Raw genomic sequence first — 27,938 nt, 5'->3', positions numbered from 1 at the left:
TGATTATCTTGAGCCTAATCTCCCTAGAAGAGAGATGGCCCCTGCGACTGTTAATCTTCTTGCGGGAGAGAACATGTAGTGTTTTTCCCATTGCCCAGATGGGGGCAGTGCTGCCCAGAGTCCTGCCGGCAGGAAGGAGCCAGACAGACTAACCTGGGCCATTTAGGTCTTCTAAGACCCCCATGGGCAGCACTGCCTGCCCCACTGGTTGCTCATCTGTAAAAAAAGTTAATGTGCATCTCACAGAGTTGAGAGTATGAAAGGAAATCGTGTGTTAGATTGAATCTTAGGAAATGGTCAACATTCAATTGTTCCTTATTGTCCAAAAATGGCAATTTCAGATGGTTTGCCCTAATATGTAAACAGTATCTTGTGAACTCTAAATTGTTAGTTATTGTGTTAAACAAAACACAAGCCTTCCATCCATGTTCCCTAATGAGTCTCCAGAATTCTGTTTGCAGGACTGGCTCAAAGGCCGGCCGCCCACAGACAGCTCGACACCAGCCAATGTGCAAGATCTCCTGGTACCCGCTCCTCTGGTCTCACCGCAAACACGGGTACAAACCACAGGCCCTTCCCACCCCAAACACAACACCTTCCTACGATCATATTTGGAAGTTTCACTACAATGTGTCCAACTACATTGGCATTTATTATATTCATCCTGCTTAGTGCTAGGTGTTGCCTCTCAATTCTGAGGACTTGAGTTTTTCAGCTTTGACAAATACTCATCCATTCTTTAAAAAGTATCTCTTGCAACAGATTGAAAAAAATCTGACTAGATTAAAATTAGAAACTTTTGTGCCAAAAAGCCTCCACTATAAATGGAATTGAAAAATGATTCGGGGGGGGGTGAGGGGTGGGTGGACAAGATGGGTGAAGGTGGTCAAAAGGTACCGACTTCCAGTTATAAATAAGTCATCGGGATGTAACGTAGAGCAGGGTGACTATAGTTAATAATACTGATTTGCATTTTTGAAAGTTGCTAAGAGATTAGATCTTGAAAATTCCTAACACAAGAAAAAAATATTTGTTAACTGATGACAGATATTGACTAGACTTACTGTGGTGATCATTTCACAATATATACAAATATCAAATCACCTATCGTATACTTGAATCCAATATAATGTTATATGACAGTTATGGCTCAATAAAAAAAAAAAGGATTCAAAGAGACAAATCACAGAAGAGGAATCCCAAATGGCCAACTGACTATGAAAGGATGGTCAAACTTAAGAGAAATCAGGGCCATGCAAATACAAATTATGAAGAGGTGTAATTTCTCATCCATCAGACTGGCAAAATTAAGGTCTGAAAATATTAAGTCTTGGTGAGGTTGATGGAAAATGGGGACAGCCATATCCTGCTTGCTGGAGTATAAACTGAGGAGCAATTTGACAGAATCTAGTAAAATTGGGCATGTGCATATACTATCACCCTACAATTCTTTTTTTTTTTTTTAAAGATTTTATTTATTTATTTGACAGAGACAGAGATAGCAAGAGCAGGAACAAGAGCAGCAGGAGTGGGAGAGGGAGAAGCAGGCTTCCCACCAAGGAGGGAGCCCGATGTGGGACTCGATCCCAGGACCCTAGAATCATGACCTGAGCCGAAGGTAGACGCTTAACGACTGAGCCACCCAGGCGCCCTATCACCCTACAATTCTACTTCTAGATGTATGCTTGGAAAACCCTCACCCATGTGCCTAAGGCACATATCATTACATTGTTTCATTGTTTCATGATAGTAAATATTTGGAACTACTGCTTAAGTCCATCTATAACTAAAGTGCTCTTTTAAAAATGTGGTATAGTCAGTAATACAAGGAAATATTCTACAGCAGTCCAGGGGAATTAACCGGAGAGCGCTAAAACATACTGTTGAGTGAAAAATAGCGAACTGCACAAACTTAGGTACATATACTATAATTTAAGTAAAATTTAAAGCCACAGACAAAAGCCTCATGCATTTTGTATATATAACAGGCTGGAAATAAACAGACAAATTCCTGATGGCGATGGCTGCCCTCAGGAACAAAGAGGGGGCAAGGAATTAGGGTCAGAAGGACCATCAGATCATCAGCTTTATCTTTAGTTTTATTTCTTTGAAAAAAATCACTTGAAGCACATCTGGTAAAACAGTATGAGTTGTCAGTAGTGACTGATGGGAACACAGTATCATATTATTTTCGGTTCCATTTTGTAGTTTTAACATTTCTTTAAAAATTCCCCTCTGTTCTGTTTTCTTCCTCTGGAACATCTATTAGAGGGCTATTGGAACTTCAGATTTTATTGTCCCAATCTCTGAAATAGATTAATTTGTATTTTTCTTCTTCTCTTCTTCCAGAAGAATCCCTCAGCCCAATTTTCCAGTTCAGCAGCTCTTGTAAACTGTAATTATTTTGTTATCAGCTCATTGGCTTCGTTTTTTATTTCCATTGTTGCATTTCTGTCTTTTTAATTCTTCCTTTCCCATTGTTCCTTTCCCTCACAGCCTGTCTACTTTTATTTCTTGAATGCCAGACCCTCACTTATTCCTCTGAGGATCTGGATTATATATAAGTCTCCCTATGATGACACTTTGCTTCTGTAAGTTCCTTTTTATTGTCTGTTCTCCTTTCACGGTGTTGGCCTTACTCAAATGTTTGCTGACTTTTGCCTATGCTGGCCGTTGGGGTTGAGAGGTCACCCAGATTGTGTGTGTGCTACAGGCAGGAGTGCATAGGAGCGGGGGCGGGGGGGGGTGTCCCCTGAGGACAGGGTGCGGCAGAGGCTGGTCTGGTGGGTGTGGGCACTCTGGTTTCTGGCAGGCATGGCACAATGCCTTGTCTCTCTGACCCAAGCCCATATACATCAAGGTGCCTGGAGGGAGATTACCCGGCTGGCCTCTGACTGGCTGAGTCTTTGTATTTATGTGGGCAGGGGCTGGTTTATAGAGACCAAACACTGTTCTTCTGGGTAGTTCTCCCTTTGAGTTGCCCTGGCCCCGTCCAGCTCCCAGGCACCCCTTCCTCTGGCATGGGGCTCTCCTTTCCACGTTTTGTTCTGTGTTTTCTTTCTTCCGACCGACCCCATCAGGAATTCTCCAGTTTCTGATCCCCCAAGGGACCGCTTCATGATTTTGAGTTGCAGATTAAAAAGAATATCTTGTCTTTCATTTCTTAGGAATGTACCTTATTTATAGTCCACCATCTGTGAATCTCAAGCTTCGAAAGAGAGCTTAGGGTTAGCCCTGTGGATTTGGGAGTCATTTGAATAACATAAAGCTTGAAGCAGGGGAGGGAAAAAGATACTAAGAACTTGTGCACACAGAGAGGGAAAGCCAGCCAAGGACAGAATTTAGGAAGTTACCCCTACTTACCAAGTTGGGATAAAATAAGGAACCGATGGGAAGGAGACTGGGAGAAGGGCAGAGGGGGGAGGAGGGGGAAGACTGCAGACGGGTGGCAGGACCGGACCTGAGAAGAGGTCCCAAGAGCAACCCTGGGGTTGCCGGCGGCCTCCGCGAGCTGCATCCCTGGAGGGGAGGGGCGGGGCCAAAGCCCCAGGAGCCGGGGCGGGGCTGGGGTGAAGAGAAAGCTCAGGTCCCCGCGGTGGAGGGCGGCGGGCAGAGTGGAGGGGGACTTGCAGAGGATGAAAACCAGCCGGGAGGGGGCTCTGGTGGTGGACCTTGGGAAATGTCCTCTGTTGACCTGAGGGCTCCTGATACCCACATGTACGGAATCTGTCCTCTTTATAGGAAGCGGATGGAATTAGCAGAGTGGATAATTGTTTCTATTTGTAATGTGTATAGCAAGAGGCATACTGGAAATACTTGTAATTCCCCCTTATAAATCCATCTTTGTTTAGGAGCAGTCTTTGTTTACTTTCTTAGTTTTCATGAATAGGGGACATGTTTCCATTTGACATTGAATGATGCAAGAAATGCACAATTAGGTGTCACAATTTTTGCCCTGGGGAAAGTAATAACAGGTGCAGTAACACTTTCTGTTCTTGGAACAGGTATATCGCTGTTGTTCAGAGCTTGACCCCGCTCTCCAGAAAAGACTCCTTTCTGTTTACTCTGCCACCAGGAAAACCATCCCAGCTCTGAGATGCACAACTGCTTTGGCATAGGGCCAAATTGGTGGGGTTAACATCTGGGTACTGCTTGGTACAATGAGAGGACATAGAGGGTGAAGGAATCCTGTGACTGGAAACTGAGTCCTGAAACTGTCTTCTCATTGCTATGAAAGAAGGACATTACTGCCCAGCCCAGAGAGGACAGTCCTGCCTGATTTAGGCAGATGATTGAAACTGAAGGAGTGATGGGGCAGAAAAGGGGGAAATTTAAAACAAGACCCTAAACGCAAGGTTCCGAGAGGGAAAAGGGGACAGGTAGAGTGGACATTAGGAGTTCTTTTTTTCTTTTCTTTTCTTTTTTAAAAGATTTTATTTATTTGATAGAGAGAGACACAGAGAGAGAGGGAACAAAAGCAGGGGGAGTGGGAGAGGGAGAAGCAGGCTTCCCGTAGGGCAGGGAGCCCGATGCGGGGCTCGATCCCAGGACCCTGGGACCATGACCTGAGCCAAAGGCAGACGCTTAATGACTGAGCCACCCAGGCGCCCCAGGAGTTATTTTTTTCCTTTAAAAAAATTTAGATGTAGTTGGCATGTAACATCATATTAGTTTCAGTTGTAAAACATGATTCGATATTTGTATATACTGTGAAATGATCTCCACAATCAGTCTAGTTAACATCCATCATTACGCATAGGTACAAATTATGTGTTTGTGTATGTGATGAGAACTTTCAGGATCTCTTCTCTTAGCAACTTTCAAGTATTCAATACAATATTATTCACTATAGTGACCATGCTGTACGTGTCATCCCCATGATTTATATATTTTATAGTTGGAAGTTTGTACTTTTTAACCCCTTCACCCGTTTTCCCCACTCTTGGGGTTTTTTCTTTTTTCTTTTTTTTTTTTTTAACAAACAGCTTTATTGAGGTGTAATATGTAGCCAATAAACTTCATATTTAAAGTATACAATTTGATAAGGTTTTTTTCTTTTTAGTTTAGTCTGAATAAAATCCAGCATAAATGTATTGCTTTGTTTTGGAAATAATGGCTGAGTGTCTTTGTTCTGACAGCTTCCTAAGGGCAAACCACAGTTTGAAGTTGTCATTTTGGGTTTAAGCTGCACAGAAGGAAGAGACAGTGAAACTTGCTTTTTGTTTTTATTTTCTTTTAAAGTCTCCAGATCTTGCAAGGCCAGTTTCTCCGGACCTACAGGCAGATAGTTGTTGCCCCTGATCCTATTTGAAACAGATATGGTTTAAACGATATCAGCCAAGCTTAGTGATCTGGAGGTCCCCGTTTATCTTTATGGTATCAACTGCAGATAACGTTTGAATGCGGTGGTAAAAATAAAAAAGTTGGTGTCCATCCACAGACACTCTGAAACGTAAGTGTTCACAAAGAATTTCCACCCTGAATGGCTGGTCTGGGATGGATGGAAAGTAAGGGATGGCTGACTGTTCCTCAGATATTCAGGAATTTTTGTATTTTGAACACAGCTTTGCGTTCAATTGCCACATTGGTGGGAGGGTTTTCAGAGTCACCAGAAGTCACTCTGATGGAAAGCACTCCGGCTTGAGGTCTACGGTGCCCACCACCAACACCTTCCTGCCTGGTCTCATGCCAGCTTTAATGTGCCCACAAAATGGAACTATCAGTCGTGGGAAGTACCACAATCTCTTACTGGAGAGCCCAAGTAGTTGTTTAAATGCCCATCATCTAGTTTCAGCACTGCATCGCAGTGGATCAGGCCAACGTCTTGCACTGGGGAACGAGGTCGAGCACGGAGGGAGGGCTGCTCGGAGGAGGCAGGAGGCCAGAGAGGTAGGATGAGAAGCACAAGTGGGCAGGGATCCAGGGCGGTCCTGAGCGGGGCTGGGGAGCATTCGGAGGCTGGCTCCCGTGCCTGCTACAGCTCGATGAGTTTTGAAGTATGGATGTACTTTTGATACCATCACCATGATCAAGATATTGAATGTATCCATCACCGTCCAAATTTCCTTGTGGACCTTTGTAATTTCCACCCCACCCCCCATCCCGCGTGCCTAGACAATCATGGGTCTGCTTTCCGTCACTATAGAAAAGCTTGGATTTTCTAAAAGTTTATGTAAATGAAAGTATGCAGTATGTACTCTTTTTCTGTCTGATGTATTTCACTCAGCATTATTATTCTGAGATTCATTCAACAGCATGACTGTTGTATCAGTCGTCCATCCCTTTCATTGCACAATAGTATTCTTTCATCTGTTGGTAGACATCTGGGTCGCTTCTAGGTTTCAGCTATCACAAATAAAGTGGCTATATATATTTGTGTACAAGTCTTTGTAGGGACATGTGCTTTCATTTCTCCAATGTAGATTTCTGAGAGAGATAATAGGTGTATGTTTAATTTTTGAGGAAACATCCCAATGTTTTCCAAAGTGGTTGATTCATTTTCTATCCCCACCAGCAATGTAGAGAGTTCTGGTTGCTGCCACATCCTCACTTGGTACAGCGTTTGGTAGAGCCTGTCTCTCTAATTTTAGATATTCAGATAGATCTCAATGTGATTTTAATTCGCATTTCACGTGGAGTTCTTTCAATTTAGGGTTTCACAAACATAACAAGAAAGCTAAGTTGAGAATTATTCTGCCCATACAGTTGCCCTAAGAATAAACAGAAATACTTATGTATTACAAGTAGCACAAATAATGAATGAGCTCTGATAAACTACTCTGAATCTTTCCTCTTTAAGCATTGGCTCCCATCGGAAGCTAGCTGAGGCCCAAGAGGAGTAAATCTACTTGGTCATGTGTTCAGTTCTGTCTTCCCTCTGCTCCAGCAGGGCCCCCTGTCTTGCATTTTCTGTGCTCTGAGAATTTCTCCAGCCTCCACAGGAGTCAGAATGAGCCGTCTGCCACATCCAGATTTTTATGATTATAAACAGAATTTGAGCATTTGCTCAACATTTAGAATTAAGGACAATTATCATGAACTAATGTTTTTTCCACTTTAGGCAATGGCTTGTAACCTCTTTGGGGTCTTGGATTCTTTTGAGAACCAGACAGAAAGTCAGGAGAAAGGAAATGATAGACGTATACACAAAAGAGGGATGCATGGATCCAGCTCTAGCTAATGCTGTTGGACAGATATGTGCAATCCTGGAAGATACCGAGGGGTTTTTCCTTTCAATTATCCTATTCAAAATGTGAGTGGCAAGTGTTGCCACATGTCGTGAAAAGAAATGGTGGAAAACAGAGGAAGGGCCTGGGTATCAACGTCCTATGGACATTCTCTCTGCCCTAGACCTTTTGGTCTCCTGTTTCAGGCAGTGTGGCTTGAGCTTTGGATCCAGCAGCTGAAATCACCCCCACAGGTATGAGGGGTGAGTTGTAGAGCAGAGTAGGCCTTCTTCCTCGGAGAGAGCCAGCTCTCACCTATAGGGTTCCCTCCACACGGACCTGTCACCACTACCTCTGGCCCCGCCCCTTTGGTGGTATGGAGGAAGAGGAGCCTCTGGCCCCTGAAGAGGGCCTGGGACACCATCCCTGCACAGTAGAGCCCCATGTAACGGATGACCAGTCCTGGAGTCAGGTGTCCCACAGAGTGCCCCTGCCTTGGCCAGCCTTCGGCCTGGGGGTAGGAGTGACAACGCGAGTGACTCTGCCTCCAAGGCATGTGCACCCCTCCACTGTCGGCATAGGCCATTGGCCCGGCTCTGCAGATCACACAGCAGGAGCGTACAGGCCCCGTGGGGGGTGTGGGTGGGGGGGCCAGGTCTGCTCTCAGGCGGCTGAGGACTGGCCGGGCTCCTCTCTGACGCGGCAGGCAGGGCCCCAGGATAGGGCGATACTTTCACAGCCCGACTTTGCTCCCTTCCTCAGCCGAGACCTTTCCGGCAGCCTTGGCCGCGGAAGAATGCAGGGGACAGACTTGGCACGCAGGCAGGACTCTGTGAACGGGACTCGACAGTACTTATCATTTCTCACTACTCTAACTGGAGTGCCAGGTTTCACGGACAGTACTTATCATTTCTCACTACTCTAACTGGAGTGCCAGGTTTCACGGGCGCACCACCTTTCACAGCCAAGTTCCCAACCCTTCCCGAGCCCCTGGGTAGCCGCCTTTCCCCAGGTCTTTCGGTGTCTGTAAGGGCAGAGGTGTAGCTAGGCACTGGGCCACAGTTTGCTCTGCAGGGGTGCAGCTTCTGAGCCTTGATTCTGCGGCTGCGAGCCCTGACAGCTCTGGCCAGGCTGCCCATGCCAAGGCACACCGCCCCTGCTGCCATCTGATGGCGGGCATCACGCCCCAGCTGCCCCGGGACCCACCGTGTCAGAAAGCTCCTGCCGGGGCAAAGCGCTGGGCACCGGCCTCTGCCGCGGGCAGGTTCATTACTCCGACCAGTGATGGGGAGAGCCTCTCCCACCTGTGCTGTCTTCGTGTGAGCGGTCGCTGGGACTCCAAAGGGAATGGGAGTTTTGTAGACCATCCACTCAGTTAGTCTGCACAGACTTTTTTTTTTTTTTTGTCTTGATGTATCTCCCTGAGGCCAGGAGGACTGCGCTGGGGTGTATTTGAGTATCAGGTATCATGAATGCTGCACCCAGAGCCACTACCAACCTTTGGGGATCATTTCAGGCCTGGTTTGCTCTACCAGTCTTTTTCTCCATCATGGGAAATTCTGAGTGGGCCTATTTCCTTGGCACATTTCAGCATTTGTTAGCCATTCTGCCCTGTCTAAAATGTCCACAGATGTTTAAACCTCCACCTTAGAAAACAATGATAATATAAAAAACACATCTCTTTGTGTTTTTACATATATGTCTGTATACATACACACACATGCACACACAGGTACACAGGTGTATTACTCAGGATTCTCCAGAGGAACAGAACCGTTAGTATTATATACACGTATGGTACATACACCCTCCCATATAGCATACTGTATACTATACAGACACACTATATACTATTCTATACTATATAGAGAGCATATGCACACTATGTACATATATATATGCATATAGAGATTTGCTATGAGGAATTGGCTCATGTGACTATGGAGGCTGAGAAGTCCCATGATCTCCATCTGCAAACTGGAGAGCTGGTGGTGTAGCTTCAGTCCATGTTTGAAGGCTTGAGAACCAGGAGCATCAATGGTGTAAGTCCCAGTCTCAGGGCAGAAGAAGAGAGATGTCCCAGCTCAACAGACTGAGTGTGAATTCCTCCTTCCTTTTGTTCTATTTCGGCCCTCCCCGGATGGGATGAGGCCCAACCATGCTGAGGAGGGCCGTCTGCTTCACTCAGCCTGTGGACTCAAATGCTAGTCTCACCCTCACAGACATAGCCAGAGTAATGTTTAACCAAATTTCTGAGCGCTGGTGGCCCAGTCAAGTTGACACATAAAAATTAACCATTACAAGCCTCTCATTCTTCATGTTAAATAGATCTTTTTGTAGAAGAGATGTCAGATGACTCTTGATATATATGCGCCTTAGCTCTGGACCAGTCAGAAACCGTGCTGTACTTTCCAGATGTAAATGTAGGAGCTTTAACATTAGGTAGTTGGGGTCATGCTATCCATTCAATTTTTTTCATCATTTTTTCTTTCTGAACTCATTTAATTTATTTCTCACAGCTCATGACCTCACCAAATATGATTTTCATTTAAATTACAAATTACTTTTCATTAAAATTAGAAAGCATATAATTTTCTGCTCTAAATATAAAAACCTATCATTACACACAGGATTGTAAGGAACACAAACATGCAGAGTCTCAATGATCTTTCTTGCTAACCTTCTCAATTACTGCTTAATTGTTCATGGTTTGCACAAGGCTAGAGTGGATTAAATCATCCTTTCCATCTGAAAGCGAATGCTCTCAATACCTTTCTGGGCCTTTAATTAAATATGTCAACACACACACATGTTGCCGCAATTCTAATCATCCTAGGAAAAGCAATACAAATAATAATGGCAATTATTACGTGCCAAGACACTGTTCTAAGCACTTTGTATATACATCACCTCACTTAATCTTCACAACAACCCATTTGATGCCCGTTTCATGGGTGAGGAAGCAAAGCCCAGAGTAGTAACCTGCCCGAGGTCACTGGTTAGTATGGACTTCACCTGGGCCACTGTCCGTTATTCCAAGGGAGGGCTTCCCATACCTAGCATCTGTTTATTTCTGCATCTTTTCCCCTCTGCAAGAACAGAAAAAAGAAAGAACATAGCTGCAAATATGCTACATAACCTGGTGCATGTTTTTCAGCCACAATCTGTCTTTCTCTGTCAACTTCTCCTTCTGAGAAACTCCTGAGCCCACTTTAGAAGTGACCCCACATAATGCTTTGTCACTTGGTGTCCTCTGGTGCAAGGATGTCCTGGGGCCTTGTCACCCCCGAGGTTGGGAACCAAACCTTGGTGAGTGAGCTCCTTGGGATCACACCGAGGCACATCCTTTGGGACCCTCAGTCTGGAAGAGGGCACAATCGGGGGCCATTGGGAAGGCAGCCGAGAGGATTTGGTAAGCCCTGCATGGGAAGGGTGTGACCTGTTGGCGTGATGGGCTCTTGGTTGCAGTGATTAATCATGAAGGGAGAGCACTGATCCCTGTAGATATTAAGAACCATGAGGCTGGCGCTGGGCTGGGCTGGGCATATCTCTGGGTGGGCGGTAGTGGTGTGGGGCCACTGACACTCGGCTTCTCTTGCCCCAAGAGGCCAGGACCTGTCTTTCTGCACGTGCCCCTGCCTGTGCGCTCCCCTTCCCCCACTCAGAGCACGGCCCTGCCTGGAACGGACACTGTCTTTGGGTTCTTGACATCTGGCAAAGGATACCAACAAGGGCATAAGAGGCCCACAACACAGAGCTGGGAGTGGAGAGGACAACGTGGGAAGCCAGTACAGATCAGGCACAGAGACACTTACAGTGGGGGACATCAGTGGGGAGGTGCCATTTGAATTGGGCCTTGAAGCTTTGGATGTTGCAAGCAGAGGGGGGGCCCTGGGGTGGGAAATCACAAGAGGAGAACAATGGGCAGAGGGGGAGGCTAGACAGGCAGGTCTGGGCAGACTGGGGAGGGCCTTACCTGTTGGACCACCCATTTCTATAGGACTGAGAGCCCCACAGATCAGGGATAAGTGATGGTCTGGGCAGGGGCTGAACAAGTGAGCTGTACCCCACACCTCCTCCCCAGACAATGCAGGGCAGTCTCTGCTGGGGGGCCTATTTCCTGTGTTGTCTCCCATACTTATGCATTAGGTGGTAGAGGATGAGGGATGTCTAATGGTGTAAGGGACCTGGGCCAGAGGGGGGAAGAGACCATAGGTCATGGGGAAGAGGAAATTGGTGGAGAAAGACAAAGCACATGGACCAGTGTCTTTTGGGAGAAGGTGAGCAGCTAAAAGGGATGACCAAGCCAGAAAGCAGGGCATCGTCCTAGACTTCTCCCTTCCTTCATCCCCCAGTCAGTGAGTCATTCCTTCCAGTCATTTCTACCTCCTGCCAACATTTATGCTTCAGCTCCACTAAATTCTCTGTATTTTTCGAGAATATTCCCATGTTTTACATTGCGTTGGTTTGTGAACATTTGGTTCCCTCTGTCTGCAAAATCCCCTCCCCACCTTATCGTCTTGGTAAACTTCTACCCAACACCACTTTAACAACAGGAGAGATGGCCCCATGGTTTGACTGCACCCTGCACAGGCTCGCACAGAAACAGCTGTCAGATGGTCTTGCCATCGTCTGTGTGGCTGCTTGGAGACGTTCCTGTCAGCTCTTCGAGAAAACACTCACCACCCCGCTGCCAAGAGTGTGGTGAGCTGACAGCTTCAGCTGTAGCCTCCTTCAGAACCAATCTCAGTCTTCAGCTGAGGCCACATCTTTTCAGGTGGCGTTACAAGGCCGGCCATTTTGGCACAAGGCTGGCCTTCTCTAGTGGGCGTCTGTGCTCCAGAGCTCCCTGCTGGGCAGGCTGAGACCAGAGCGGGTCTGCGTTGTAGCCGGCGAGTTCTCCCCGCCCTCTCTGGCGTCTGCTGCCTTCTCACAAGTCCTGCCCCAATGAGACACTGGCCCTCCTAGCTCCAACTCAGTAAGTAAATAAAGATGGAGTTTGGGGACCAATCACCCCATCACCCAGCTGGCAATGGGGGCCACATCCCAGGAGTTAGGTGAGTATGGACAGCCCGGCATGAGCTGGTGGTGACTTGGGGGAACGTGGGTGGAGAAGAATTATTCCCTTATTGGGAAGATTGGCACTGGGAAGGTATGCAGAGGAGAATCATATATATGTAACTGATAAATATATGTTATAGGTAACATATTTATAAGTGTATACACACATGTGGATAAGTGGAAATGGATAGTTGCATTGGTGATCTATAGGTACATAATGAAAATCTGAGAACAGTTAACAGAAATTGAAAGCTAAGTGGAAGAGCCAGAGGGTTTCTTTGGCACCTTACAAAGAAGCCTTCATTTTGCATGGTTGGTAAAGAAAAAAGAGCTGAAAATGAAGCCCAGGATTTAATTGGGGGGCTGAGCACCAAAGATGGTTGAATGCTCAGCCAATGCGGGTCGGTAGGACCGTGACATGTGGGATAGGGACTTCCGGGTGGATATTCTGGAAGATTCTGAATCCCTGAAATTCTCTGGCCCTCAGAGCCTGCAGAGGTGGCTCACCAGCTACATCAAGAGTGTGAGCCCCCAGCCCCATGGGGGTAGACAATACCGAGGTCTTCCCCCTCACACAAGGCAACAGGGGTCCCTAACTCTCTTCCACCTCTAACTCCCTTCCTGGCTGCCAGCTGACAGCCAGAGTTAAGTCGCTGCATAATTTGGCTGGGGACATGCTGACCTGATGGAGAATGAAGGGGACTAGAGCCCAGAGGAATTGGGAGATCTGGTTCACATACACCAGCAGGGGCTGGGGGTGCTGGTGGGCCTGGATTTGTGGAGAGTTGCAGGACTGGGTGAGGGAGCTGCATGACACAGGACTTCACATCCTGCCGAGGACCCCAGGAGAAGGGCTAAGCTTATTGCTAGGATGGCTTCTTGAAGCCAGGCAAAGGCCATAGCTCAGGCTGAGGGAGGTTGAAATGTCTGAATTGCCAGGAAAGATGGTAGAGGAAGGGGCTGAAAGGCTCAGGGAAATGAGCGGGCACTCTGGAATGGATATGGTACGTTAGGCAAGAAGACAATGTTCTCAGGGGAGACTGAAGAACACACCATTCACCAAGGCCATGAGTAAGCTGCTCACTGGTGTCCCTCCCCTGCAGGCCAGGACTGATGCCAAAAGAGGCGGGCAGAGAACCTGGTTCGCTGAAGTTATGGCTGTGACGAGGGCAAGTTCAGTGTGATAATCATGGAGGCCTGATCTTTAGAGAGGTATAAGAGGGTCAATAGAACACAGCGTCCTTAGTGGAAAAGAGATGGGCACCCAAAAGAGTACTGTATATATATATGCATATGTCATCAAAGGAGACTAAAAATGAAGAGTGGGAGGCTAATGGTGGTCACCCCAATAAAAAGCCATGATGTCTTGCCTGGTTACTGGACCCGAGCCTGTTTTCAGACTCAGAACCTGTTGACTGAAGAGGTGGCTGGAACATCAGGGGAGAACCCCATAATACCAAGGCAAGCGTGCCCTTTAACTGTTCCCGGTCCTTCCCCAAAGGGACCAACATTTACTGTGGTAATTACTCCCTGGGGAAAGGATAATATTCAGACATTTCAAAGGATGTTGGACCCAGGGTCTGAGTTAATGTTGATCCAGAGACTTGAAATGTTATCATGGTCCCCTGTTAGCATAAGAGCACATGGAATCCTTGCCAAAGACCCAACTTACAGTGGGTTTATTGTGTCCATAGACCCATCTGGTGATCTATGTAATTGAGATTGACATACTTGGCAGTTGGAGTAACCTCCGCACTGGAACCTTGGCCTGTGGTGTAAGAGCTATCAGAATGGTGAAGGTCAAATGCAAGTCTCTGAAACTGCCCCCTGCCCTTCAGCCAGAATAGTCAAAAACAATGTCTGTCACATCCTGAGGGGAAAGGCAGAAATTAGTGCCATGCTTAAAAATTGGAAGGATGCAGAGAAGGTGGTCCCTGTCCTAGTTCTACTTAAATTAGCAGTCTGGTCTCTACAGAAATGAGATGGATTCTGGAGAATGTATACAGCCTACAGCAAACTCAGGCAAATGGTAACCCCAGTCACAGCTTTCCTGCCAGAGTTGGTGTATTTGCTGGAGCAGATTCACAAGGTCTTGGGTACAAGGGATGCAGCCACCAATTTGGCAAATAGATTTTTAGCTATCTCCATTGGAAAAGAGGGTCAGCAGCAATTGGCATTCATGTGGAATGGACAGCAATATTCATTTATAGTTTGCCCCGTCTTAGTGTAGTCTGAAGAGATCTGGACTGTCCAGATATTTAACAAAACATCACATTGATTCCCAGTATTTATGATATTGTGCTGATCAAGCCAGATGAGCAGGAGATGACTAGAGCTCTTGGCGAGATACATGTGACCCACTGAGGGGAGAATAAACTCTCTGGAGATTTAAGGACCTGCCACATCAGTAAAACTGTTAGACGTCCAGTGGTCAGTGGGGTGCTGAGAGAGTTCCTCCAAAGTAGAAGACAAATGACTGCATCTTGTACCACATACAAAGAAAAAAGCACAATGCTGGGTCTCACTGAAAGCTGGGCTAAATCACCAGACAGCTGAATTCTTCTCAAGCTGAGCCAGGCCCACACAGAAGCAACCATGTCTAAGGGACCTGCGGTTGGCATTGATCTTGGCACCACCTACTCTTGCGTGGGTGTCTTCCAACACGGGAAAGTGGAAATAATTGCCAATGGTCAGGGAAACCGAACCACTCCAAGTTATGTCGCCTTCACTGACATAGAACGATTGATCAGTGATGCTGCAAAGAATCAAGTTGCGATGAACCCCACCAACACAGTTTTTGATGCCAAACGCCTGATTGGACGTAGATTTGATGATGCTGTTGTCCAATCTGATATGAAGCATTGGCCTTTTATGGTGGTGAATGATGCTGGTAGGCCTAAGGTCCAAGAAGAATACAAGGGAGAGACAAAAAGTCTCTATCCAGAGGAGGTGTCCTCTATGGTTTTGACGAAGATGAAGGAAATTGCAGAGGCCTACCTTGGGAAGACTGTTACCAATGCAGTTGTCACGGTACCTGCATACTTCATTGACTCTCAGCGTCAAGCTACCAAAGATGCTGGAACTATTGCTGGTCTCAATGTACTTTGAGTCATCAACGAGCCAACTGCTGCTGCTATTGCTTATGGCTTAGACAAGAAGGTTGGTGCTGAAAGGAATGTGCTGATCTTTGACTTGGGAGGTGGTACTTTTGATGTGTCAATCCTTACTATTGAAGATGGGATCTTTGAGGTCAAATCCACAGCTGGAGACACCCACTTAGGTGGAGAAGACTTTGACAACAGGATGGTCAACCATTTTATTGCAGAGTTCAAGCGCAAACATAAGAAGGACATCAGTGAAAACAAGAGGGCAGTTCGTCGTCTCTGTACTGCTTGTGAACGTGCTAAGCGCACACTTTCTTCCAGCACGCAGGCCAGTATTGAGATTGATTCTCTATATGAAGGAATCAACTTCTATACCTCTATTACTCGTGCCCGGTTTGAAGAATTAAATGCTGATCTGTTCCGTGGCACCCTGGACCCTGTAGAGAAAGCCCTTCGGGATGCCAAACTAGACAAGTCTCAAATCCACGATATTGTGCTGGTGGGTGGTTCTACCCATATCCCCAAGATTCAGAAGCTTCTACAAGATTTCTTCAACGGGAAAGAACTGAATAAGAGCATCAACCCTGATGAGGCTGTTGCTTACGGTGCAGCTGTCCAGGCAGCCATCCTTTCTGGAGACAAATCTGAAAATGTTCGAGATTTGCTGCTGTTGGATGTCACTCCACTTTCTCTTGGCATTGAAACTGCTGGAGGAGTCATGACTGTTCTTATCAAGTGTAATACTACCATTCCTACCAAACAGACACAGACCTTCACTACCTACTCTGACAACCAGCCTGGTGTGCTCATTCAGGTGTATGAAGGGGAGCGTGCCATGACCAAGGATAACAACCTACTTGGCAAGTTCGAACTCACAGGCATCCCTCCTGCCCCTCGTGGCGTTCCTCAGATTGAAGTCACTTTTGATATTGATGCTAACGGTATCCTCAACGTCTCTGCTGTGGATAAGAGCACTGGGAAAGAGAACAAGATCACCATCACTAACGACAAGGGCCGCTTGAGCAAGGAAGACATTGAGCGCATGGTCCAGGAAGCTGAGAAGTACAAAGCTGAAGATGAGAAACAGCGGGACAAGGTGTCTTCCAAGAATTCACTTGAGTCTTATGCATTCAACATGAAAGCAACTGTTGAAGATGAAAAACTTCAGGGCAAGATCAATGATGAGGACAAACAGAAGATTCTTGACAAGTGCAATGAAATCATCAATTGGCTTGATAAGAACCAGACTGCAGAGAAGGAAGAAATTGAACACCAGCAGAAAGAGCTGGAGAAAGTCTGCAATCCTATTATTACCAAACTGTACCAGAGTGCAGGGGGCATGCCAGGAGGAATGCCTGGAGGCTTCCCTGGTGGTGGAGCTCCTCCATCTGGTGGTGCCTCCTCTGGACCCACCATCGAAGAGGTTGATTAAGCCAACCTGAGAATAGGTCTAGCATTGTTCCACAAAATATTCGAAGGACCCAAATTTGTAGCAAATTCCATGGCAGTTTTAATGTTGAGCTGCTATAGTAAATAAACTGGGCATTCTTGATACTTGAATATGAAATACGTGCACAGGGAAAGGAAATGAACATTGCACTTTATAAGCACTGTATTGTTAAGTGGAAAATGCAATGTCTTAAGTAAAATGGTATTTAATTGGCAAAAAAAAAAAAAAAAAAAGCACAATGCCTAGTGGGTTTCTTTGGGCTCTGGAGGCAACATATTCCATTCCTGGCATGTACTATTCTAGCCCATATACCAGGCCATACGAAAGGATGCCAGTTTCGAGTGGGCCCCAGAGCAGGCAACAGCTCTGCAGCAGGTGCAGGCTGCGGCGCAAGTGCCCTGCCACTTGGGCCACGTGACCTGGCAGATCCAATGATGTTGGACGTATAGGTGGTGGGAAGAGATGCCACAGGAAGTTTTTGCAAATCCCAGTGGGAGAATATAGCAACTCTGGGCTCTAGGATTCTGGAGCAAGGCCATGCCATCTGCAGCAGAAAACAACTCTTGGGGTACTACTGAGCCCTGATGACATGGGCAGCTGGGGCTCTCAGATCACCACCCTCTTTGCAGTTAGCAGCACATCTTTTTTTGAAGGAGGATCTGAATAGTGCATCTTCCTTGTTACCAGGAGCTCAGAGTCCTCAGCAACCAGGATGTGGGTCTCACTACAGGGGAACCAGGGGGACAGCAGAGCGTGAGGGGCTTTAGAATGAATAGCAGAGGAGGAAGACCATGGGTACCCATTGTGGCCCCAAGATCCACTATGGCGAATGGGGTCTCTATGTCACCCCCAACTTCCCTCTTGTAGGTTTCCCTAAGGAAGAGACCCTGCAGGGCCCAAGGGGAGCTGCTCCCCACATGTGTGTGGAGAGTGGGTCCACGCAGCAGAGCAGCGCACTGTGGCAGACACAGAGCCACGCTGCTCATTCCTCCTGCAAGAAGCCAAGAGCAGCGAGGTGAGTGGGCGGCCTCAGCATTGGGGTCCACGTCAAGGTCCGCTTGGGCTTTTGAGCTGAGGTCATGCTCTTCTTGGGGTGGCCTCAGCCAATGACTGAGCCTGATGATAGAATAGGCCCTGGCTGTTTCTACCCAGTGAGGGACTCTCCTAATAGGAAACCTTGGACATCTTTTCCCAGTGGTCCCGTGGAGTAGCAGAAAGGTTGTCAGGTCGGCATTGTGCTGGCTGTCGATCCCCAAACCATTTTCCTCCCCTTTCTTTCATGACATCACTTGCTGATGAAACTTGTGCTCTCCCAACTCTCAGAGACCTCCACTGGCACAGTTGGCCTGGCACGTCCCCTCTGATCTCTGAGGGCGCTTGTCTTTACAGCTTTGTACTTGATTGTGGTCTGACTGACTGACTAGCGGAAGGCCCAGCTTGGCTGTCAGCACGGTGCTCTGTGCCTCTGGCAGGGGCTCTAGGATTCTTGTGTGCGTTCTCGGAGAGTATGTGGCCTGTGGGCCACTGGGAGAGAGGAGGGGGACAGAATTCAACAGGAGAAGCTCAGGCACCAGCAGCCGGGGATATGTTTATGAATTTGCGGTTCTCAGGGAGAGCTTCAGGGCGGAGGACTTGGGCCGCCAGGTGGGGCCTCTGCAGTGTGGACTCCATCTGGGCCTGGCTCCCTTCCCACCAGACCCTCCCCTGCCTCTCTGAGGGCCAGATGAAGGAGGAGAGACTTTCGGCTTAGGTGCCAGGGGCTGGGGTGGGAAGAGGCCGCGAGAGCCCCAGCACCTTCCAAACACGAGCTGCCTTCCAGAGAGCAGCTGGTGCCACCGAGAGACAGGAAGCAGGGGACAGCATTGCCGAGTGACGGGGCAAACCCCTGCGGTCTGGTGGATGAGAATCTGGGGTGGCCGCAGTTGCTGAAACTGTCTCTGCGCACTGACTTGACCATTAAAACTGAAAGCACTGGGGCAGGGAGGGGTCATTTTATCAGTGTTCTTTTTTTTTTAAAGATTTTATTTATTTATTTGACAGAGCGAGAGACAGCCAGAGAGGGAACACAAGCAGGGGGAGCGGGAGAGGGAGAAGCAGGCTTCCTGCTGAGCAGGGAGCCCGATGCGGGGCTCAATGACCTGAGCCGAAGGCAGACGCCTAACGACTGAGCCACCGAGCCACCCCATTATCAGAGTTCTTTAAAAAAAAATTGACGTACAACGTGTTAGTTTCGGGTGTATAACAATGATTCAGTATTTATATATAGTGTGAAACGATTACCACAATAAGTCTAGTTAACATCTGTCACCACACATAGTTACAGGTTTTTTTGCTTGTGTTGGTAACATTTAAGATCTACTCTCTTAGCAACTTTCAAGTGTGCATATTCAGTATTATTAACTATAGTCACCCTGCTTTGCATTACATCCCCGGGACTTACTTAATTTGTATCAGAGGTCTTTATGGTCACAAAGCAGGGCTCCAGAGGGAGGAGAGATCAAGGAATTAAACCACCTCCCTCTGCCTCTCTAGGCAAGACACAGATGTACCATGAGATCCCTGAGGGGCCCTGCTGATAACCACACCCCAGCTGCTCTTTATAATTATTGTCATTTGTTCTATTAGACAGAATCATGTGAAACTGCCATTTTTGTAGGTCAGGAAACAGTGAAATACTGGTAATTTTATTTGGATTGGCTTAATATAGAGAGCTGAGTTTAGGTTAGGGGTATATGTATTCCCAGACTAGGGTAGCTATTTACGGACCTTCCCACAGCCAGTATTCCTTGAGCGCCCCCAGCAGGCCAGGCCTCGAACAGAAGTCTTACCATGCTTTCTCTAATTCTATTCTCACAGCATCCCAAAGAGTAAGTAAAATTATTATCCCTCTTTTTCAGATGAAGAGAGGCACAGTCAAGTATCGTGCCTAGGGACAGACTTAAATCTGTCTGACCTACAAACCCGTGTTCTTTTTTTTTAAGATTTTATTTATTTGAGAGAGAGAGCACAGAGGGAGAGGGAGAGGGAGAAGCCGACTCCCTGCTGAGCAGAGAGCCCGACATGTGGCTCCATCCCAGGACCTTGAGATCACGACCTGAGCCAAAGGCAGGCGCTTAGCTGACTGAGCCACCCAGGCGCCCCTAAATCCGTGTTCTTGACCGACTCCTGCACTGACTGCCCTCCCCCCACCACCCAAAGTCCTTTGTGTGGCTTCCAGGGCGTGAAGTGGGGCTGGAGACTGGACATTTGAGTTAAAGGACTTCAGAGGGTTCTGGACCGAGTGGTCCCTATGTGATCATCAGGGTCAGAGAGAGACTTTGTGTGGTCTAAAGTTGATACAGCTTATGACTCTTTTTAGGAAAAATAATGCCAAAAAAACCCTTACTTTTATAGATTTTGTATAAACATATGTCCATATGAACATTTGCTAGGGCCTCTGCCCTGGCCTCAGAAGGGACTTGTGCAAGGGACAGGGGCTGAAGCTTAAGCTTCATTATCCGGGTTCTGGTGCCCTAAGGGGCGGGGCAGGAAGCAGCTGTCTTCACAGAGCAGGCTCAGCAGGGTGCTCTGATCTGGCACAGCCAGGAGAGTCCAGCACACTGGCAGGTTCTACCCAAGACTCAGGGAGATTGTAAACACACAGACTCCAGGTGGCCTGTGCCTTTTCCAGAGGCCAGACTCTGAAAAGAGTGCCCAGGGTCTGCGGGGGTGGAGGGGCTGTGTGTGTGTGTGTGTGTGTGTGTGTGTGTGTGTGTGTGTGTGTGTGGAAAACCTTACACACCCTTGTTGGCATTTCCTTGGCAGAGAGCCCTGCGGCTTCCACTTCTGGCCACTAGGGGGAGCTGCTCCTCCGGCAACTGTGAAGAGCCCCGAGCTCCCAGTCCCCCTCCGTGGCACCCACGGCCCCTGGACCACTCCCCACTGTTATCCTCAGGCCCAGTTCTGCGGATGAGGCCTTGCCTGCGTCCTGTGGCCTCCCCTTTCAAGGAACAACCCACAGGGGTGAGGGTACAGCCGTTGGAGGGAACCTATAGATTTTACCTGGATTATACTAAGGAGGAAATTTGTCTTCCTTTGGGAGCCACTGATCCTTTAGAAAACTCCATAAGTAAAAACTAGCTAAATGTTTAAACTAGAAAATTTAATTCACATTTAACTCAAGTTTAAGCATAGAGAGCATCGAACGATTATGTAGGTACATCTGTATTCTGTGCTATGATTTGGAAAGTTAGACAGCCAGGCTCCCAGGAGGGCCTCAGCACTGCATATGGTCTCTCTCCTCTACTCTCTCCCCAGGACTGGGCTTTGTTCACTTGATAAGCCCTGACCTCGCACACCCTTTCTGGGATGCACAAGTGAACAGAGAAAGAAGGGGACAGAAAATGGGAGCGACAGAAAGGATGAGCCCAAGACTGACTGCAGCTTATTCCATAGAACTTTGTCTACTCTCTGCAGGACTTTAAAAATAAAGAAGAGAGGGGATATAAAGGTGGATAAGTAGGTATTCCTGCTCTCAGGTAACTCACTTTCTTGTGAAAAAGAAAGACATGCCAGTAACTGTGGTATTGGGCAAAGTATAAGGGCCTTCCTGGGGGAAGCCAGCCTCTAGCTGCCCAGGCCTCCCGCTGCGAGGTGTGCTCTTCAGGGGCATTTATATCTCAAATGCCTATTTAATAATATTTAATTTGTGTTGGATATTGTGTGATGATTTTCATCTGTTCTTTGGTGTTTTGGAGGGGCTAAATTCATCAGCTGAATATACAAGGATCTTCCTTTTCCTTTTCTTCTCAAAGTGGCTTTGGGTAGAGATGCTACCTGTCGTTTGTCTATTTAAAAGTGTGTTCAATTTTCCTGGCCTGTTAAAAACAAGTGAAGAGCTTGGGTGGCTTACTAAGATTTTTAGTTCCAGAGTGCCCTCTTGTATTGATAAGTGAAACGAGATTTCCTTAACAGATGGTGATTTGTGAGGGAGAGGTTTGTGTGTCTCCTGATTCTGATTCCATAGGACTCTTACTTTCCACCATTTCCCTCCTTTCTTTTCCTCACTTCCCAGGGTCCAAGTAATGCCTCCCCTTCATTTTTTCTTAAAAAGATTAATTTATTTATTAGGGAGAGAGAATGCATGAGTGGGGTGGGGGGGATGGGCAGAGGGAGAGATTGAGGAGCAGCCGACTCCCTGCCGGGGGCGGAGCCCAGTGGATACGGGCTGGATCTCAGGACCCCGAGATGACCACCTGAGCCAAAACCAAGAGTTGGATGCTTGACCAACTGAGCCACCCAGGTGCCCCAATGCCTCCTCTTTAAGTTGCCGTCCCCTCCCTGGAGGTAGAGCCCTTCCAAGACTGTTACTTCCAGTCCTGTGCACTTCTGAGCCCCGGCAAGACGCCTCAGTAGCCTGTGCTCTGGCCAGCCAGGTCGTAGACCTGTCGTCGGTATTTCTCCACTTGAGATGAGACCCTCTCCTTCTGGAAGCAGTGACTTTTATTCATGTTCCTCCATGTCCAGGACCCCACTGCCCATTTCCTTCTGCCATAGTCTTCACCTGGCTTTGCTCCCGTCATGTGTTTCATTTTCTCTTCCATGTAAATTAAAGTTTGTAGAATCTCTGCCTTGTAGTTATGGCCTAGATGTGGCTTATATGTGATTTGAGTTGCTCTCCCTGTTAATTTGTAGGGATTTGGGAGTATCCCATGGGAACTCAGAGTCATTTAAAAGATATCTGGGTTTTATTCATTTTGGACGAGTTCCTCAAATTTCTAGTGATGCTTGATTGACTGCTCCTGCTTAAGAGGGCGGCCCAGAAAAGGTTATGAGGAGCCCTGTGTGTATCGTGATTGTGCGGGAGCTGGCCAGGCTGCTGAGGGGCCCTCTAACGCATTAACATGCAATGAGCTCCTGTGGGCCGACTCATGTCTCCTGGGAAGGAGCTTCTCTTCCCTTCCTTGAAGGGCGGGTGTCTGTTTTTGACCACAAGGGAACTGGAGGAAAGGGGGAAGTGGGGGATCATTTATGTTCCACACAGACGTTTACTTAGCCCCATACCATTCTTGTCCCCCGTTGTGTTCCTGTACCTGATTTCTGAGCGAACCACGCTTCTCTGATATTCTGCAGGGCTAAACAGCTCTTTTCAGTATTTTTCCTCTGTGCCAGTATTCTAGTCTGTATCTTCCTTCACCCAGCTGCTTGAATTTTCAACTCCTTCTGCTTCCCATCTTCCGGAATTTTGTCGAAATCTCCTGTCTGTCGACTGGCCATTTCATTCTCTTGTGGCTGGCTGTGGGTTTATCAGCTTTTTAATCCTTCACTTTTTAATTTCCTCGAGGATGTGGGAGGGAATGGAAATAAACAGAGATATTTAATCTGCCGCCTTCCATTAGAAATCTCTGCTTTTAGAGTTTTGAGGGTTTAAAAGAAAAGCAGCCCCATTAGAAAGGCGAAGAAGGTGGTTCTGTGGTTATAGGAGCCACTAGAAGCCGGATGCGGTCCTGACCATCGCTCCTGGGACAGAGGGCAGTCGATATGGTTGTGCCTGGGAACGGAAAGAGCTCATGGCTCACAGCAGAACCCATGGCGGTGGCTGGCACAGAAGCCCCCGAAGCCCCTGCTGCTGGATCGGACATTTCATGTTCTATGCACAGCTGAAAAGTGGCTTTAACTTAACAAAAAATGTACTTATGTGTTATATCAAGCATCTTTCCCCTGTCATTAGATAATTGTGTGCTATCTGGTGTTTAAAGTTACTTCTACCTCGCCCTGAAAACTACTTCACTTAACCAGTCCCTTACGTCGGAGTTGCCCACTAGACTGGACTTGCTGTGATTTCAAACCAAGCCTGAGCTCCCTGCACCCTCATTCCCCTCAGAACCACATCAGCCCCCGCCGCCAAGTGTGTGTGGTTCTGTCTTCTTCAATTTCCTCATGGACTACCTGCTCAAGCCCCAGCATGCTTTGCTCATGAGCTTGCAGAATTACCAAGAAAAGGAGGCCCAAGCACATTGAGAAAACACCCAGGCAGAGGCATGGCTGAGATCCCAGCACAGAGCCCCGTCCTCCCACAGTTACAGTCTTGGCTGAGCTCAGCACTTTCCCCCCACGGGTTGGCTTGAATGTTAGGCCAGGAGAGTGAGCCCTCCTGGATCCCTCTTTTGAGCTGAAAGAACCCGTGTCTTAGGCCTTTCTCTGAAATCAAGGTCAAAGCTCTCCGGTGACCCTGCCGTGCACGGACAATGCATCAGTTCCACATTGGTCTGGAGTCACCCTGGAATCTGGACTTTTGATTGAGAAAAACACACTTGACGTGGTCCCACAAATCCTTCCTTTGGGCACCAGGCCAATGTGTACTGGTCTCACAGATACTACATGATTGGTGGAGCCCACTGTGTGACCTTGGCGGGTCATCTTCTCTCTCTGAGCCCAAATGGGGTAACAGTGCCCTACTGTGCCTCACTGGCTGTGGGACTTCAATGCAATAATAAATGTGAAGTTCTTGGTACATCATTTGACTCAAACCCATCCCTTTCCCCACTGACCTAGTGAAACTGTGCTCCTTAGGGTTAATGAGGTTGAAACTAGCAGAAAATTTAAAGCTTGGTCTTCAGAGAATGGTTTCCCCCTAATCAGCTATTGTGTCTTTTTAGACTCCCACTAACAAACACACTGGCTGTTTCTGCAGAAACCTGGACTCGAGGCCAACTGATATGGTTCCAGCCCAGGAACAAGCAAGGTCCTACATTCTTTACCCAAGATAAGCCCAAGACCCCAACCAGTTTATCCTGGCTCTTGGAGCATGCCCACAGCCCCTTTCCCTTGACCTAAAATGACCTCCTGACATCAGGGCCTGAATTTTGCCTTGGTCTGGTGTTAAGTCTCCACCCCAAAGTGAATATGGGATGTATGTTACTTATATGTTTGCTCAATGCGCATGCTCCATCTTTCCTCATGAATAGTCATAAGTTTCCCTGCCTTTTTCATCAATATGTATATAATCTCAACCCCTATGATTATAAAAAAACTTGTTCTCTCCCCCTTTGGGGAGGCGGATTTGAGGCTCATCTTCCTGTCTCTTCATTTGGCTGCCTCTCTAATAAACCCTTTCCTTGCTGCAAACTTGATGTTTCAGTGACTGACTTTGTTGTGCACCGGGCAGATGGACTTGTGTTCAGTTATGCTAGTGGTCTCCCTGGCTTTGGCCTAGCTTGCCCCTGGCCTATCTCTATCTGGCTCTTGGGGCATGTCTGAAGCGTGCTCTTTAGCTGAATGCAAGGCCACATCTTTTTTACATGAAGCTAAAATTCTTGCCTACTTGTCTTATCAGGTGTCCATGTGGGCTCCTGGGCATATACCATATTCCTGGGGCTTCTCCACTTTTGTTTACGTCAGTCTTCCTTCCCCTTCATCCAAATAGTAGAAAATTATTTCCCCCATTGCTAAAATTTGGTCAGTGTAAGGAAATGATATGCAATCAAAAAAGCCAGGATTTGAATCCCAATTCTGCCATTTATTAGCTATGTCACCTTTCAGAAGTTACTTAACATTTCTACACCTTAGTTTCCTCATGTATAAAATATGATGATAAGAATAATACATACCGGGCGCCTGGGCGGCTCAGTGGTTGGGCGACTGCCTTCGGCTCAGGTCATGATCCTGGAGTCGCGGGATCAAGTCCCGCATCGGGCTCCCTCCTCGGGAGGGAGTCTGCTTCTCCCTCTGACCCTCTCCCCTCTCATGCTCTCTCTCACTCTCTCTCTCTCAAATAAATAAATGAAATCTTTTTAAAAAAAGAATAATACATACCTCACAAGGTTTTGAGGATAAAATCAACATAGGTGATATTTTATAAGTGGTAATGCATTGGCAATTGTTGTTATAAATAAATACATACTCCTTGGTGGATTTCTGAGTGGTCCTGTTTTCTGGAAACACCTCAAGCACACAACTCCCTTGTGGTAGCACCCAACTGATTGAAACATCCTGAGACCGATAAATGTTCAAGACCCAACCACTTTATTCATCCAATGGATAAATATTAACTTAAGTCTACCATGTTTCAGGCCCTGTTATAGGCACTAAGAATGCAACAACAAAGAAAACAAAATCCATGATCTCATGGAGCTTATATTCTAGTGAGAGTAACAGACAATGAACATAATAAATAAATCACATAGTACTATAGAAGCTGATAAATATGAAAAACAGAGGATGGTAGGGGACCCTGGGAATGTTGGAGGGGTGTTGCAACTTTAACTAGGGTGGTCAGGGGAGGCCTCACTGAGGTGGTGACTTTAGAGCCAAGACTTGAAGGAGATGAGAGGGTGAGCCATGAGGTCATCTGGAGAAGATACTGCTATGCAAAAGCCATGAGGTCATGAGCAGGTCTGGAGCGTTTGAGAAACAGGGAAGAGGCCAAAGTGGCTGAAACAAAGTGAGCAAGAGTGGGGAGTAGCAGGAGATAGGGTCAGAAGATGAAGAGCCTAGTAAGCCACCACAATAACTTTGGTTTTTGTTGTTGATGTTGTTAATTGTGTATTTGTCAAGACAAACTATTCGTTAGCCTACATGTGATACAATTCAGGAACATAGGTCACTGACAAACTTCCATAGAACTCAATCCAAAGAAATTCTTTATATTTCAAATCACTTCACGCTCTGAAAGATACCAGCCTTTCTCATCTCCTCAAAATTCTTTCAAGGAATTATAATTTCTGTGGAAATCTGCGTATGTCTTCCTTCTTGGTTCAGTGATAGCAAATTTGAGGAGTGCTGTAACCTTAGGAATAGAACAAATGTTCCAACAATACGAAGTCACAGACACCTGGCTAGAAGTCCCCACCTCTGAGGTTTCACCATGGAAGCCATGGTAGCTATTCTCCTTAACACCTGCCTTTGATTTTTACTCTGAGTGATTTGAGGAACCACTAGAAGATTTTGGGCAGAGGAGTGATTTTATTTGACTTGTGTTTTGGTTGATGGGGGTGGGAGACAAAGGTGGAAGCAGAGAGACCAGTTTGATGTATTAATCTAGTTGAGAAATGATAGTGGTTTGTATCAGGGTGGTACTAGTTTTGGTGATAAGATTCTGAACATATTCTGAATATAGAGCAAAAGCATGGATTGGATTTGGATGTAAAAGAAAAATAAGCTTCAAGGTCCAAGGTTTTTGGCATGAGCAATGGAAAAATAGAACCACTATTACATGAAGACTGCAGGTTGAGCAGAATTGGGGGAGGGGTAAAATCAAGACTCTCTTTTGGAGAGTTGAATATACAAATTTGGAATTCAGGGAAGAGTTCAAGACTAGAGATATAAGTTTGGGAATTTTTAGCATATTTAAAATCCTAACACGATCATGACACTGGATGAAATTGCCAAAGGAGTTAGTATAGACAAATAAATGAAGACGTCCCCTGGAGTACTGCAATGTGAAGAGGAAGATGAAGAACCGGGAAGGAGGCTGAGAAGGAGCAGTCAGTGAGGAAGGGGAAACCCCTGAGTGTGGTGTCTTGGTAGAGAACATTTTCAGGAGGAAGGGGTGATCAACTGTGCCAGATGCTGTTGATAGGTCAAGTCAAATGCGGACTGAGGACTGATCATTAGATTTTGCAATATGGAAGTCACTGGTGACCTTGTTCAGAGACATTTTAGTAGTGAGCTGGGGACGAAAGCCTGACTACAGTGGATTCAACAGAGAACTGGAGAAGGATAGGAGACAAAAAGTACAAGTAACGCTTCAAATGACTTTTCTATGAAGGGGAGCAGGGTAATGAGATGATAGTTGGAGGGGTCAAGAAAGAGTTTTCCTTAGAAGATGGAAGAAATAATAGTATGGTTATATGCTTATGGAAAGGACTCATAGAGAGAGAAAATCTGATATGTGAGAGAGAGAGGGTCAAATTACTGGAGAGAGGTCCTTGAGTAGGTGAGAGGTTGGCTTTAGACAGGACCACTGATGGCTTATCCATAATCAAAGGAGGTAATGCAGAATATGCTGGTACAGATGTGGTAATGGGTTGATGTGTCTCTCTTGAGAGATTTGATTCCCTCAGTGAAGTAGGAAGCAAGATCACCAGTGAGAGTGAAGATAAGACAAGGTGTTAAAGATCTGAGGGGGAAATAGGTGGCAAATCATCATTTAGGACTATACGATAGTGAAAGAAAGGG

At 46.8% G+C, this 27,938-nt stretch overlaps 2 pseudogenes; one reads left to right on the top strand and one right to left on the bottom strand.

Moving 5' to 3' along the window:
• Positions 1 to 5,333: 5,333 nt before the first annotated feature.
• LOC112819682 (galectin-related protein pseudogene) lies at positions 5,334 to 7,611 on the bottom strand (annotated as a pseudogene).
• Positions 7,612 to 14,750: 7,139 nt separating this feature from the next.
• On the top strand, positions 14,751 to 16,913 carry LOC112828370 (heat shock cognate 71 kDa protein-like; annotated as a pseudogene).
• Positions 16,914 to 27,938: the final 11,025 nt, after the last annotated feature.

This window comes from Callorhinus ursinus, unplaced genomic scaffold (assembly GCF_003265705.2).
Source record: "Callorhinus ursinus isolate GAN/ISIS: 27379988/994484 unplaced genomic scaffold, GSC_fseal_2.0 scaffold1, whole genome shotgun sequence".
NCBI classification, from domain to species: Eukaryota; Metazoa; Chordata; class Mammalia; order Carnivora; family Otariidae; genus Callorhinus; species Callorhinus ursinus.
The sequence above is the reverse complement of the archived record's forward strand: the minus strand, read 5'-3'. Positions and strand labels throughout refer to the sequence as shown.